General features: G+C 39.6%; 1 protein-coding gene across 8 annotated transcripts in view; it reads left to right on the top strand.

Moving 5' to 3' along the window:
• Positions 1-13,172, top strand: part of TMEM164 (transmembrane protein 164) — a 182,098-nt gene that overhangs the window by 18,063 nt on the left and 150,863 nt on the right. The gene's annotated exons all lie outside the window — the stretch shown is intronic.

Here is a 13,172-nt window from a genome sequence, read left to right as displayed (position 1 = left end):
AGCTAAGTGGCCAAGAGGCAGGCAGAGACTGATTAAGAAGGAATTAAAAAAGCAAATCTGTGTGTGTGTGTGTGTGTGTGTTAGTGTTTGTGTGTGTGTGCGTGTGTGTGAGAGATAGAGATTCAGTGCTGATCTGCAGAGGGAGAAGAAAGGGGACACTCATTGCTATGAGGAAATATCATTGTGAAACAGGGAGCAGGGTAATAGAGAAGGGACAAATGAAATATCAATTTTAATAGTAGGGAAGCTTCCAGAAAAGCATGAGATCTTAGGCCAATTAAGCCTCTGATACATGGAATGGTTGGGGAATAGGCTGGTGTACCTAATCGCCTTCTCTGACTAATGGTAGGTTAAGAAAGCCCCTTTTTGTTTATGTTTTGGTTACAAAAAATGTTTGGGCAGTAGCAGACTTATTGTACTGGCTCAGAGAATAGTATTGTGAGTGACTGAAATGGAATCCTTGTGAGCTCTTGAAGGCCTTTAAGTCATCTGGACCTGCTACTAAGTTTGGGACTAGAAGTGGATATGGAGAACAGTAGAGGCCAGAGCCTTCGACCTTGGCTGCATCTCTCAGTTACCTGGGGCAGCAGAAAATAAAAGACAAACCAATGCCTGCTCCCACACACTGTTCTTAGAAAACTGATCACAGTTGGGGCCTGGACATAGGCATTTAAAAAAAAACAAAAATGACGCTCTACAGGTGATTCTAATCTGTAGCCAGGATTAGAAATCAATAGTGAAGACTGAATTAAATGTGTTCTGAGCCTAAACTGACCACTAGAAATGTGTGTGTGTGTGTGTGTGTGTGTGTGTGTGTGTGTGTTAAGTAATATCTCAATATAGTTATTTCCTCCTCTATATTCCCAAAGTCTTGGGAGTGGACTGCTTGTAAAGTGTTGGTCCCATTGCATGCTACTTAGTTGTTTACTGTCAAGAGAGATCTAAGATGTAAGATTCTCAATAATAGTGACTGCCTTTATTGGGCCTTTTTCTGGCATGGGTTTTCAGACTCACCCTGAATCATACAGCTTATAGGATGGGTGCCAGCACTAGGACCCAGATCTGCCCCTTTTGAGCAGAGTTCCTGGCATGTAGGTATTCAATCATTGTCACATGATGTGACAAGGAGCTTTGTTTCTTTGTGCAATGCTTCTTTTTATTAAAAACCCAGCGGTGGTAAAAATCTGACATATTTGAAAAGTCAGGTGGGAGAGAAGTTTGAGGAAAACTGCCTGGCATTTGAAAAGCTTATGATATATTAGGTATTCTGTGGTGAATCTAGATCACATAACATGTATTAAGCAATGACTCCAGGCCTAGTTGTACTAGAGAAATACAAAAGTATTAGATGTGGTTTCTGCCCCAGGAGAACTTATTATCAAGCCTCATTAATAGTCTGACTACTGTATTTTTAATTGGCAAGTAAGTACAGAATTTATGACCAGAAAATACTAGAGGCCAGAGAGGCTTTCAAGTTCCTGTAAGTTCAAGCCTATCATTTTGCAGATAGAGAAAGTAGCCCAGAGCAGAAAGCTGCTTGCTGAAGGTCACACCACTTGGGAATGGCAGAGCCAGGGCTGGTGTATGTCACCTTGCTCTTTGAGGTCCTATTACACTCTTTTCTGTCTCCCTTCAAGGACCAGTGAACCTAATGGCCCATGTTAAAACTTTAACGACAATTCCATTTTGTGCTTTATGCTTCCAGGCCTCCTTATGGTTTGGGGGAGGGGAGGTTAAATGTTAGTCTTTCTTAAAATCTTCTGTGGGAATGGCCAGCACTGGTTACCTCTGGCTCAAGCCCAAGAGTCCTAAAGATGGCTAATTTTCTCTTTACTGAAGCAACCATTGATTCTAGTCTAATTAGGGTGCTTTTCTACTCCTCCTAAGGGTCTTTCCCAAGCTCATTGTGTTTATGACTTTTCTACCTCAGTTCCTCATTATTTTCCTTTTTGTGAAACTCACGTTAGAGACAAGAGGTGCCTGTCTTTATGGTTGGACCTAAGAATTAGAGCAGTGGGGCCAGTTCCTAGTGATACTAGCATCAGCCTGGTTCTTTTGGCCCTGTCCCCTTCTACTTCCCAAACCAGAAATTTAGATCCAAGTTTGGGGCATTCTCAGAAGATTTAGGTATAATTCGAGGTAGAGGTATTCTTCCTCCCAGACCCTTCTACCCACACAGTTAGGATTAGGGTATAATTATAGTCACCACTAACATCTGTTGAACACTTACCAAGTGCTAGGCACCCTGTGGGACAGATGCTATTATTGGCATTCCCATTTTATAGATAAGAAAAATAAGGGTCAGAGAGGTTACGTAACATGCCCAAAGTCACATAGCTAGAAAGTGACCAAGCTGGTATGGATATGTAATAACAACACTCAAAAGCCAGTGTTGTTACTGTTAGGCTAATAGAGCCTAACATGAAAAGAAGTTACCAATTATATTTTTGTATGGATTAAGAACCATTTGCCAATTTTCTGCAAGCCAATTTAGGGAACTGGCCAAAAGATAAGCATCCTACCTATAGTTCTGTTCTACTGTGGAGTGGACTATATCAAGAGGCTTGCCAGTCACCTGCATTTGTCAAGTAAGTCACTTCCCTTCTTTGAGATTCAGTTTCTGCCTCTGGAAATGAGAGGGTCAGACCAGATGGTATCTAAGACCTGACGTCTTCCAGCTTCATTTCTCACTTCCTGGTAGAATGGAAAAATTGTAGAATAGGATGAAGGACAAAATGCATCAGAAACACAAATGTGGAGCGAGTACATAGTTTATCCTGGACGGGTCAGTTAGCCAGTTACACATTGGTTCTGTTTTCCCTTGTGAAATTATAATGAAATGGTGGGGTTTTTTTGTTTGTTTATTTTTTGTTTTTCATTTTTGTTTTTCAATGAGCTCCTTGCTAACATCAGAAAGTACTAGCTTTCCTTTATTATTGTTTGGTTCTTTTGTTTGTTTGAGACAGGGTCTTGCTCTATCACCCAGGCTAGAGTGCAGTGGTATAATCACAGCTCAACTGTAACCTTGAACTCTTGGACTCAAGAGTTCCTTCTACCTCAGCCTCCTGAGTAACTGCACCTGACTAATTTTTATATTTTTTGTAGACAGAGTCTCATTTTGTTGCCCAGGCTGATCTCGAACTTCTGGCCTCAAGCGATCCTCCTGCCAAAATCCTGGGACTACTGGTGTGAGCCACCATGCCCGGCCTCCAGCTTTCTTAAAGTAGCTATTATTTAATTTCAGGCCTTGTAGTCTCTAAAACTGTTTGTAAACATCGAATAAAGGCTGAAGGGTAACAGGGCACTTAAATATGAGATGCCATATTTTATTGCTTTGTGTGAGAATTAGTAAAATTTGTGTTCTGTTTTATAAGAGAGTCTTGGGAGATGATGGTTTCTAGGACAGAAGCAATTAAAACAACAGATTGTACATGTAACGTTTATCTCCTTGCAGGGTTTAAGAGCAGGCAGATACATAACTAGGTCTAGGGTATGGTATCATTCACTTATCTGTGTGTTGTAAAAAGAGCTTGTATTCAGGAACACTAGGGTAATAATCTACAAAATCTAATACTACAATTAGAATGGTAGCCTTGATCTTAAAATTTTTATGTTGTTGTTGGGTGTGCGTGTGTGTGTGTGTGTGTGTGTGTGTGCACGCGCGTGCGCATGCATGTCTGTTTGCATATGTGTTGTTGAACCCAGCAGCCCTTATTTTGGATGGTTTGTGTATCAGCTTGCATCAGGCAAGGCCCTGAGAGCTTGTCCCCAAAGCCAGGCTCTTTCCTCCTCTCCTGCTGGCTCCCGTATGCCTCCAGGTTCTTCTTATAAGGCAGAGTAGACTAGGTACTGCTATTAGAAGGAACAGAATTATTTCCCTTGGGACAGGAAGGAGAATCCCTAACAGGTGGGCTCAGATGGTGATACTGCTTGGCACATAGTCAGTGCTACACAAATGTTAAGCATTCTGTTCACTGGTCCTAGATTGAAGCCCTTGGGATGCTCATCACTTGTTGGCTCAGGTATAAGGGCAGCTGAGTTAGAAAGCCCAGCAATATTGCTATACAGAAGGAGTTAAAAACCAGGTGGCATCAAAACCCAAGCTGCACACGCATCCTGTTCTTCAGCTGCCAACTCTGTACCTTAGCTGATTTTACCTTATTCTCACCTAGGTCTGGGTAAGTTCACATGAGTGCATGTTCCTGCCACGAATATCCTGGTTTTCAGAAAATGAGTGAGTGAGATGAGGCCACAGTGTTGCAATATTTGTTTTTTTTTTTTTTTTTTTTTTTTAATATTGCTCAGTCATGCCATGAAATGGGTACCTCCTAAACACTAACTTGGATACCCTGCTGGTTTGCTGCCTTTCAGTTTCCTATTCACATAATTATTGTTTGCATTCCCATTCTAATTTTGGCCTCTGATCTCAGTAAGAGGGAGAATTGAAATACACAGCCTCACACACATTACACACACCACCCTCATTCATTTCACAAACTAGCCTCCTTTATTTCTTCTCTAATTCTGGCTTGGCATAGGGCTTTGGCGTTAGATCTGAGCTCAATGCTAATTTCTATTACTCATGAGCTGGGTGCCTTTAAGCAAGTCACCTAATCACTGTCATTATGTTTTTCATTTGTAAAATGGGGCTAAAAATTCTATCTGCCTCTTCAAGTTATTGAGACAATTATGTGAGTTAATATTTCTAAAGCTCTGAGAACACTATATGGTGCATATTAGGTATTCAAAAAATTTTAGTTACAGTCGTCCTCCTTGCTCCCCAAGAAATAGAGCCAGTGACAACAACCTTTCTTCTAATACTTTATAAACTTCTCCTGGCATTAGCTGTCTGAAGGGGCTGAGGTTTGCCTTTTTTTTTTTTTTATGATGATGGAGATTAGTCATTAGAAACTCTGGATTTCATCCTCACAGGAAGCTTGGAGTTGTTGACTTTTGCTCCTTGTTAAAGAGTTGATAAGACTGTGGTGGAAATCTCTAGAGAAAAGGGTGTGTTCCTCTACTAATTACTCTGTAGACAGCAGGGTGTGTGAGTAATGAGCAGTATGCTGGGTGTGGGAGTTCAGTGCCCAGAGTTCGGGAAAACATGGGTAAGTTTCATTGACTCTTAGAGTAGTTCGTGGCTCCCTCACTGTACCCTGGAGATGTACTGGAGTCCAATAGTTAGAAACTCAGAACCGTGGGTAATAGGCCTATTACCTATTTTTTCACAGTAATGATAACAACTCACATTTATTTTGCCCTTACTTTGTGCCAGGTACTGTCCGAAGTACCTTATGTGCGTGAACTCATTTAATCCTCACAAGAATTCTAAAAGGTAGGGTACAGAGCAACTAATAGCTCTCCTACAGTCACACAGCTAGTGGGGTACAGCTTGGATTAGAAACTAGGCAGTCTGCGTTCAGAGCCCAGAAACTTAACCAACTGCTTGGTTGAGTCTCTAGTCCTTCAGCTTTCTTTCTTTCTTTCTTTTTTTTGAGACAAAGTCTAACTCTGTCCCCAGGCTGGAGTGCAATGGCGTGATCTCGGCTCACTGCAACCTCTGCCTCCTGGGTTCAAGCAATTCTTGTGCCTCAGTCTCCCAAGTAGCTAGGATTACAGGTGCTCGGCATCATGCCCGGCTCATTTTTATATTTTTAGTCACCATTTTGGCCAGGCTGGTCTCAAACTCCTGACCTCAGGTAATCCATCTGACTTGGCTTCCCAAAGTGCTGGAATTACAGACATGAGCCACCGTGCCCAGCCTGGGTTTTCTTTTTTAACTTAACATGTTGTAATTTTGTAACTGCTGGTCTTTAGAAATGCAGTTGATCTTTGTGCATCATTTTTTTATCCAGGCAACCTTGCTAAATGCTTTTAAGTTAATTATAATGAATGTATCTGAGGATTCTTTTGGGTTCTCTATGTTCACAATCATACATAATCTGCAAATAATGAGACCTTTGTCTCTTCCTTTGTGGCAATTTTTTTTTTAATATCTTTTTCTCGACTTACTGTTTTAGTTTAGACTTCCCATATAGTGCTTAATACAAGTGACAGTATTGGGCACTCATAAAGGATATGCTTTCAGTGTTTCATCATTAAGTATGATGTTTGCTATAATTCTTTATTAGACTATAGAAGTTCCCCCCATTCTAAGTTTGCTAAGATTTAAAAAAAATCATGAATGGATGTTGCATTTTATCAGAAGCCTTTTCTTCATCTGTTGAGATGATCATACTGCTTTTGTTCTTTAATCTTTCAGTGTGGTCATTTACACAAATTCATTTTCTAATATTAAACTGTCTTTGTATTCCTGGAATCAAGTCACCTTGATCATGACGTATTACCTTCTTTATTGTTACTGTATATGGTTTGCTGGTATTTTACATGACATTCTTAAAAACTGTGAGTGGGCCTAGCACGGTGGCTCACGCCTATAATCTCAATACTTTGGGAGGTTGAGGCAGGTGAATCACCTGAGGTCAGGAGTTCGAGACCAGCCTGACCAATATGATGAAACCTTGTCTCTACTAACAGTACAAAAATGAGCTGGGTGTGGTGGCATGTGCCTGTAGTCCCAGCTATTCAGGAGGCTGAGACAGGAGAATTGCTTGAACCCGGGCAGCGGAGGATGCAGTGAGCTGAAATGGCGCCACTACCCTCCAGCCTGGGCAACAGAGCAAGACTGTCTCAAAAAATAAAAAAATTGTGAGTGAATCTGGCTCTAGTTTTCATTTTTCATACTGCCCTTGTCAGGTTTTGTTACCAAGTTTGTACTGGCTTCATAAAGTGGATTGGGCAATGCTGATTCCTCTTTTTCTAAACTTTGGAAAAGTTTGCATGAAATCAGAGTTATTTGTTTCTTAAATGTTTGTTAGAACTTGCCTGTAAAACTATCTGGGCTTTGGTATTGTCTTTTGGGAAGATTTTGGACTACTGATTCAATTTCTTTAATGGTTATAGGAATTTCCAGACATTCTATTTTTCTTTAGTCAGTATCTTTAGTTTAGCTTTTGCTAAGAATTTGACCATTTTGCCTAAATTTTCAAGTTTATTGGTTTAAAATTGAGCACTACAGATATTTAAAAGATGTCCTCCTTTTCTGTCATACTGTTATTTACTATTTAAAAAATCAATCTCATCAGTAGTTTGTAAGTTTTATTTATCTTTTATAGGAAATAATTGGGGCTTTGTTGTTAGAGCTATTATATGCTTGTTTTCTATTTTGTTTATTGTTGCTTATTTTAAAAATCTGTTTTCTCCTTCATATTTTCTTTGGGGTTATGCCTCTTGTTCTTTTCCTGACTTAGGTGGGATGCTTAGCTTATTTATTTTTAGACTTTGTTAATTGACTATATGCATTAAAAGGTTAATAATTTTTGCTACCTACTGTTTAGCTACATTCCACTAATTTTGATATGTTATAACATTTTGTTATTGCTCAGTTCCAAGTATTTTGGAATTTCCATTGTGCTTTCTTAACTCATGTGTTGTTTAGAAGGATTAACAGTTTTTTTTTCCTAAACCTTTTAAAAGTCATCTTTTTGTTGCTGATTCCTAACTTAATAACATTGTGATCAGAGAATGTGATCTGTGTGTTCTGTTTCTTTGAAATTTGTTGAGACTTGTTTTGTGGCCCAGTGTGATCCAGTATCCACTAGATCAACCTTGTTAATTTTGCTGCTGTTCAATCACCTTACCTAATTTTTTCTCTGTTTAATCTGTCAGTTACTGGGAGAGTTGTTAAAATTTACTACCACAGAGATAGGTTTATCTATTTCTTTTAGTACTGTTAACTATCACTTTATATATGTTTGAGGTTGTTTTATGGTATAGGATGTTATTTTTTGCATTTATTGTTACATCTATTGATCAAATGTTCAATATAGGGGTCCCATGGCAACTTAGAGTGTAGATAGATCTACATGCTATAAGGGTGGCTTGGTAATAGCAAAAACATTCCTCTGGGTGGGCTGGGTAAATTGGATTTTCAGCTCCAGGGAAGGAACACACTTACAATCAAAATTGCACCTTCTTAGTTAAAGAATTCTTAAATTCAACATTGCCAAATAAAATTAACACCCTCATATCCTCAAGTGCCAGAGGCTTTTGTTGTCATTAAAAACACTCTTAAAAGCTTCATTCCTTTCAGGATGCATGAGGGATTGGGAAGGAAAGCTTTATTTTTCTTGGGCCTTATAGATATTACTTCTGGTTGGTCAGACAGGTTTCAGACCCTTGGACTTTCTTCTTTTAATTGCCTAGCATTTTCTATGAGACCTGATCGAAATCCTGTTACCTCTTTGCTTTTTAGGTTCAATGACTGTAATTATGTGGGTAATACTTGTTCCCCTTTCCCCTGACAGAAGTGAGTTATGGAGCAATTGAAATAATAGTTGCATAGGGGTTCTAAATAATTTGTTAGTTCCTCCACTTGCTCTGCAGGAAAAAAGTAAATAAAGTCTATAGAAGACAGTGTTCACAAGGATCAAGCAACAGAAATGATGGCAACGATTCCCCCTTTTATTAGATTTTCGAATGAAATCAGACTGTGTGATGCTGGAAGGCATACAGAGAGACAAATTACATTTGGTCACATATGGGTGGGAATGGAACTTTTCAGCTCCAGCTATTGAGCCTATGTGATGCTGTGAAATCTTATTTTCATGGTCTGTTAGGGGAGCTCCTGATTCTAATTGCATTTCTTAAATAAGCACTTTGAGCAGGTCCCCTTCACTAGCCCTTCCTTCCCACCGAGAGAGTTTCAGTGAAGGGGGAGCAGGTGAGCCAGTTAGGATCCCGTTTCTGGTGTTCTTTCATTTGAATGTAACAATACCTCTCTGTCTCTTCTTTTTTTTAAAAAAAAAAAAAAACTTTATTTTTTGATTGTAGAAGTAGCATATGATCATAAATTAAGAAATTAGCAATATAGAAATGTATGAAACAAAAGTGAAAGTTTCTGGTAATCTGTTTCCCTGACCTGCCTGTACTCTTCTCTCTCTCTCTCTCTCTCTCTCTCTCTCTCTCTCTCTCTTTCTCTCTCTCTCTCTTTTTTCTCTCTCTCTCTGTCTTTCTGAGACAGGGTCTCACTCTGTTGCTCAGGCTGGAGTGCAGTGGCATGATCTCCTCTCTCTCTGTCTCTCTCTCTCTCTCTCTTTGTCTGTCTTTCTGAGACAGGGTCTCACTCTGTTGCTCAGGCTGGAGTGCAGTGGCATGATCTCTTCTCTCTCTCTCTCTCTCTCTCTCTCTCTCTCTTTCTTTGTCTGTCTTTCTGAAACAGGGTCTCACTCTGTTGCTCAGGCTGGAGTGCAGTGGCATGATCATGGCTCACCACAGCCTTGACTTCCCTGGGCTCAGATGATCCTGCTGCCTTGGCCTCCTGAGTAGCTGAGACTACAGGTGCATGCCACCACACCTGGCTAATTTGTGTATTTTTTATACAGACAGGATTTCACTGCATTTCCCAGGCTGGTTTGAACTTCTGGGATTAAACAATCCTTCTATCTCTGCCTCCCAAAGGGATGAGATTACAGGCATGAGCCATCACATTCGTCCTCTTTTTTTTTTTTTTTTTTTTTTTTTAAGAATTTTCCCCATGTTTTTAAATGTGGGTTTTATTATTGTTCAGATGTAAAAAGACCAACAGATCAATAGACAGTTGCCACTCAAAAGATAGTACATTCTTGTCAAAGGGAACTATTATGGTACATTGTGTCTTTTATTTTTTAATTTTTTTAATATGCTTTCAGTTCTGGGATACATGTGCAGAATGTGCAGGTTTGTTACATAGGTATGCATGTGCCATGGTGGTTTGCTGCACCCAGCAACCCATCATCTACATTAGGTGTTTCTCCTAATGCTATCCCTCCCCTAGCCCCCCACCCACCTATAGGCCCTGGTGTGTGATGTTCCCCTCCCTGTGTCCATGTGTTCTCATTGTCCAACTCCCACTTACGAATGAGAACATGAGGTTTTTGGTTTTCTGTTCCTGTGTTAGTTTGCTGAGAAAGATGGTTTCCAGCTTCATCCATGTCCCTGCAAAGGACATGAACTCATTCTTTTTTGTGGCAGCATAGTATTACATGGTGTATATGTGCCACATTTTCTTTATCCAGTCTATCATTGATGGGCATTTGGGTTTTAACATTTTTTAAAGAGAAAAGGTCTCATTCTGTCACTTGGGCTTGAATGCAGTGATGGGATCAGGGCTCACTGTAGCCTCAAACTCTGGTGCTCAAGCTGTCCCTGACTTCAGCTTTCCAAATAGCTAGGACTACAGATACACACAACCACATCCAGCTAATGTTTTATGTTTTTTAAAGAGATGGGGTCTTGCTATGTTGCCCAGGCTGGTCTCAAACTCCTGGCCTAAAGTGATCCTCTTGCTTCAGCCTCCAAAGTGCTGGAATTAACAGGCATGAGCCACTGTGCCCTGCCCTAGACCTCCTTTTTGTAATAATTTTTAAAAGGTTTTTTTTGCTTATTATTTTTGATTAACCCATAATACTTATAAAATAATACTTATATATGTTTTAGGAGTACAGTGTGAGATTTTGATACATGTATTCATTAACCAATGTCTCCCTAATCCCTCCTTTCCTCCTACCTTTCCTCTTCTCTAGTAACTACTGCTATTTCTATGAGAGCAACTTTTTTAGTCCTGCTCCTCTTTTTTTTTTTCTATTAAATACCTCAGTTAATGTGAAAGAATTCTTCTCCTTAAGTTGGCATTTCTCACAAAAGCGTAATGTGAAAAAAAATCCAACATGATGGGGTAGAGGGCTCCAGATTTTACAGAATATGGCTGCATGAAGTAAAGGTCAGGGGTTGAAGGAACTGGAATTGAAAATACCAATTACTCATCTTTATTTAAAAATGGGTAAATATAAGGCAGAGAGTAAGATTTTAGGTACACACATCCTGATGCAGCTATGTTTATGTATGTTGGGGTGATGGATGGACAAGAGGTATAGTTCAAATGAGATCATTTTTGTGAAATGGCTTTGTAAACTGTAACATGCCCTATAAATACGGGAGTAGCATTAATATTGGCTCTGACTCTCCAGTGTGGCTTTGTGTGTTTGTCTAAACAGTATCTATCAGTGGTCCATTGCACAAAGAACTGACAAAATGGTATCCTATGCTTCTGTTGTTGTTTCTTTTTGCAATCCAAAATCTTAGTTAATTGGCTTCATTAGCTTAATATATACCACGTGAAAAGGGTAGAAAAGCAGAACTCAAAACTCAGAGAATAAAGGACAGAATGTAACTAACTACTGATTAGTAGTGTACAGTTGACAGACCTGATGCAGGGAATTGAAGCATATAAGCGTCATCTAGTACTACCTCAAATACAGTAAAGTGGATGACAGCACTATATAAACTGTAAAGCTGAAGAATAATGCCAAGGATTGTTGTCATCATGACTACTGAGATTGGCTGTCACCCAGCGACTTAGCTGTGATATGCTTCCAGGCAGTTCCTGAGAAGTCCTTCAAGCCCCTTTCCTGTACAGGTGCTAGAAAGTGCTATAGAAATACAGTCTCCTGATGATTGTAAAAGCCAGACAGCTAAATTTAATAAGACATTTGTCAAGGAGATGGAAGATTATGGCCAATTTTCGTAGACAGATAGTTGCTGGCTAAAACAAAGCATGTATTGAACTGTTTGGGAGTAGGAAGAAGCATTGCTATGACAACAAATTACTTATATTTGATTTAGAAGAAGGAGAGCAGTGTAGCTTAATGGTTTAGAAAGCTCATGAGAACAATTGTTGGCACAGGTTTATGTTAAAATATAAAATGTTAAGTATGATCTGTTAAATAATTGAGCACCTCAGAGCATTCTGTCTCTTCTCTCACTCTCCCTAACCAGTATAAGACAGTATAAATAAAATTAAAGAAAAAAAGGCTAGCAGAGTTACATGCAAATTGTTCAATTGTATAAGGTGCCCATATGAAATTCACAGCCTAAATTTGCTGGATTGCAAAAAAAGTCATGTCTTTAAAGGAAAAAAAGAACCCAGAGACCCATTCACTGTGTTTTCATGCCATCCAAACCTGATGATGGCAGTTTGGAATTTCTCATACTTTAGGTGATTAATCTTCTTTGTGATTGGTAGTATGTTTCATTTGAAAAGAAACTATACTTCTGGCCATTTCTATCCTTTGACTGTGTTCATGCCCGAGAGAATGAGTAAACAGTCATTTGTATGAACTGGTTATTTGTAGTTCCCCTGGGGAAGTAGTCATCAGGCAGGTGGTAGTGAAGGCATCTAGCATTTGGACGAAGCTTGTGGATATAGAGGCTTTCCCTTAGAAAGATAGCTCTTTCCTTTTCCTAAAGGTGAAGCCAAATAGATGGTCCATATTCCCTGGGGATAGGTCTCAGTGTCTTGTTCATCAGGTTCTGAGGGTGGATAGATCTAAGGGCTCCTTGAGGGCTCTTGAGGCAGAGGATCAGATACTTTCTAATCTTTCCTTTTTTGCCTTTCCCTGCTCCCCACTTTTACCCAGTACCATCTTCCTGTTTTCCCCCTATGCTTCCAGAACAGGACAGTAAAGTAGGAAACAGGGAAAAGCTTAGAAAATGGAGGACTGACTTCAAGAGGATAGGAATAACTACCCTCAACTTTTAAACTGCCTCTGCAGGCAAAACTTACAAATTTGTATCCTCCACCGCACTTCTTTGGAGGGAAAAATTCCATTGGCCATTACTACTGGGGGGAGGCCATGCCATAGAGTTCATTCAGAGGAGGAAGATTGAAAATAATAAGCCAGAACTTAGTCTAACTTTCTCCTGTGAAAGAGAAGTGGGCCAGAATCACAGCTGTTTTGATGAATCATAGAATTTACCTGGCGTACTGTTTAAATTTCACCTTCTTATGTGACTTGGTGTTCTGTATTTTGTTAGTTGGCATCATGTCAGATCATGTTCTACCCTCCTCGGAAACTTCAGGTGCTCTTAGTTACTTACAAATTAAAATCCAGAATTGGTGAGCTGTTCCTAAGGCCCTTCATGATGTGGAAATAGACCTCTTAGAAAAAGGTTGCAAAAGCAACACATACTCATTATAGAACATTTGGAAGCTTAAGAATTTGGCAAACTTTTTCTGTAAAGGGCCAGTTAGTAAATGTTTTAGACTTCGTGAACCATGCTGTGTCTGCCACAAC

This window comes from Aotus nancymaae, unplaced genomic scaffold (assembly GCF_030222135.1).
Source record: "Aotus nancymaae isolate 86718 unplaced genomic scaffold, 86718_ANA_hifiasm-v0.15.2.pri h1tg000004l, whole genome shotgun sequence".
Taxonomy (NCBI): Eukaryota; Metazoa; Chordata; class Mammalia; order Primates; family Aotidae; genus Aotus; species Aotus nancymaae.
Note: the sequence above shows the minus strand (reverse complement) of the source record. Positions and strands in the feature narration are given on the sequence as shown.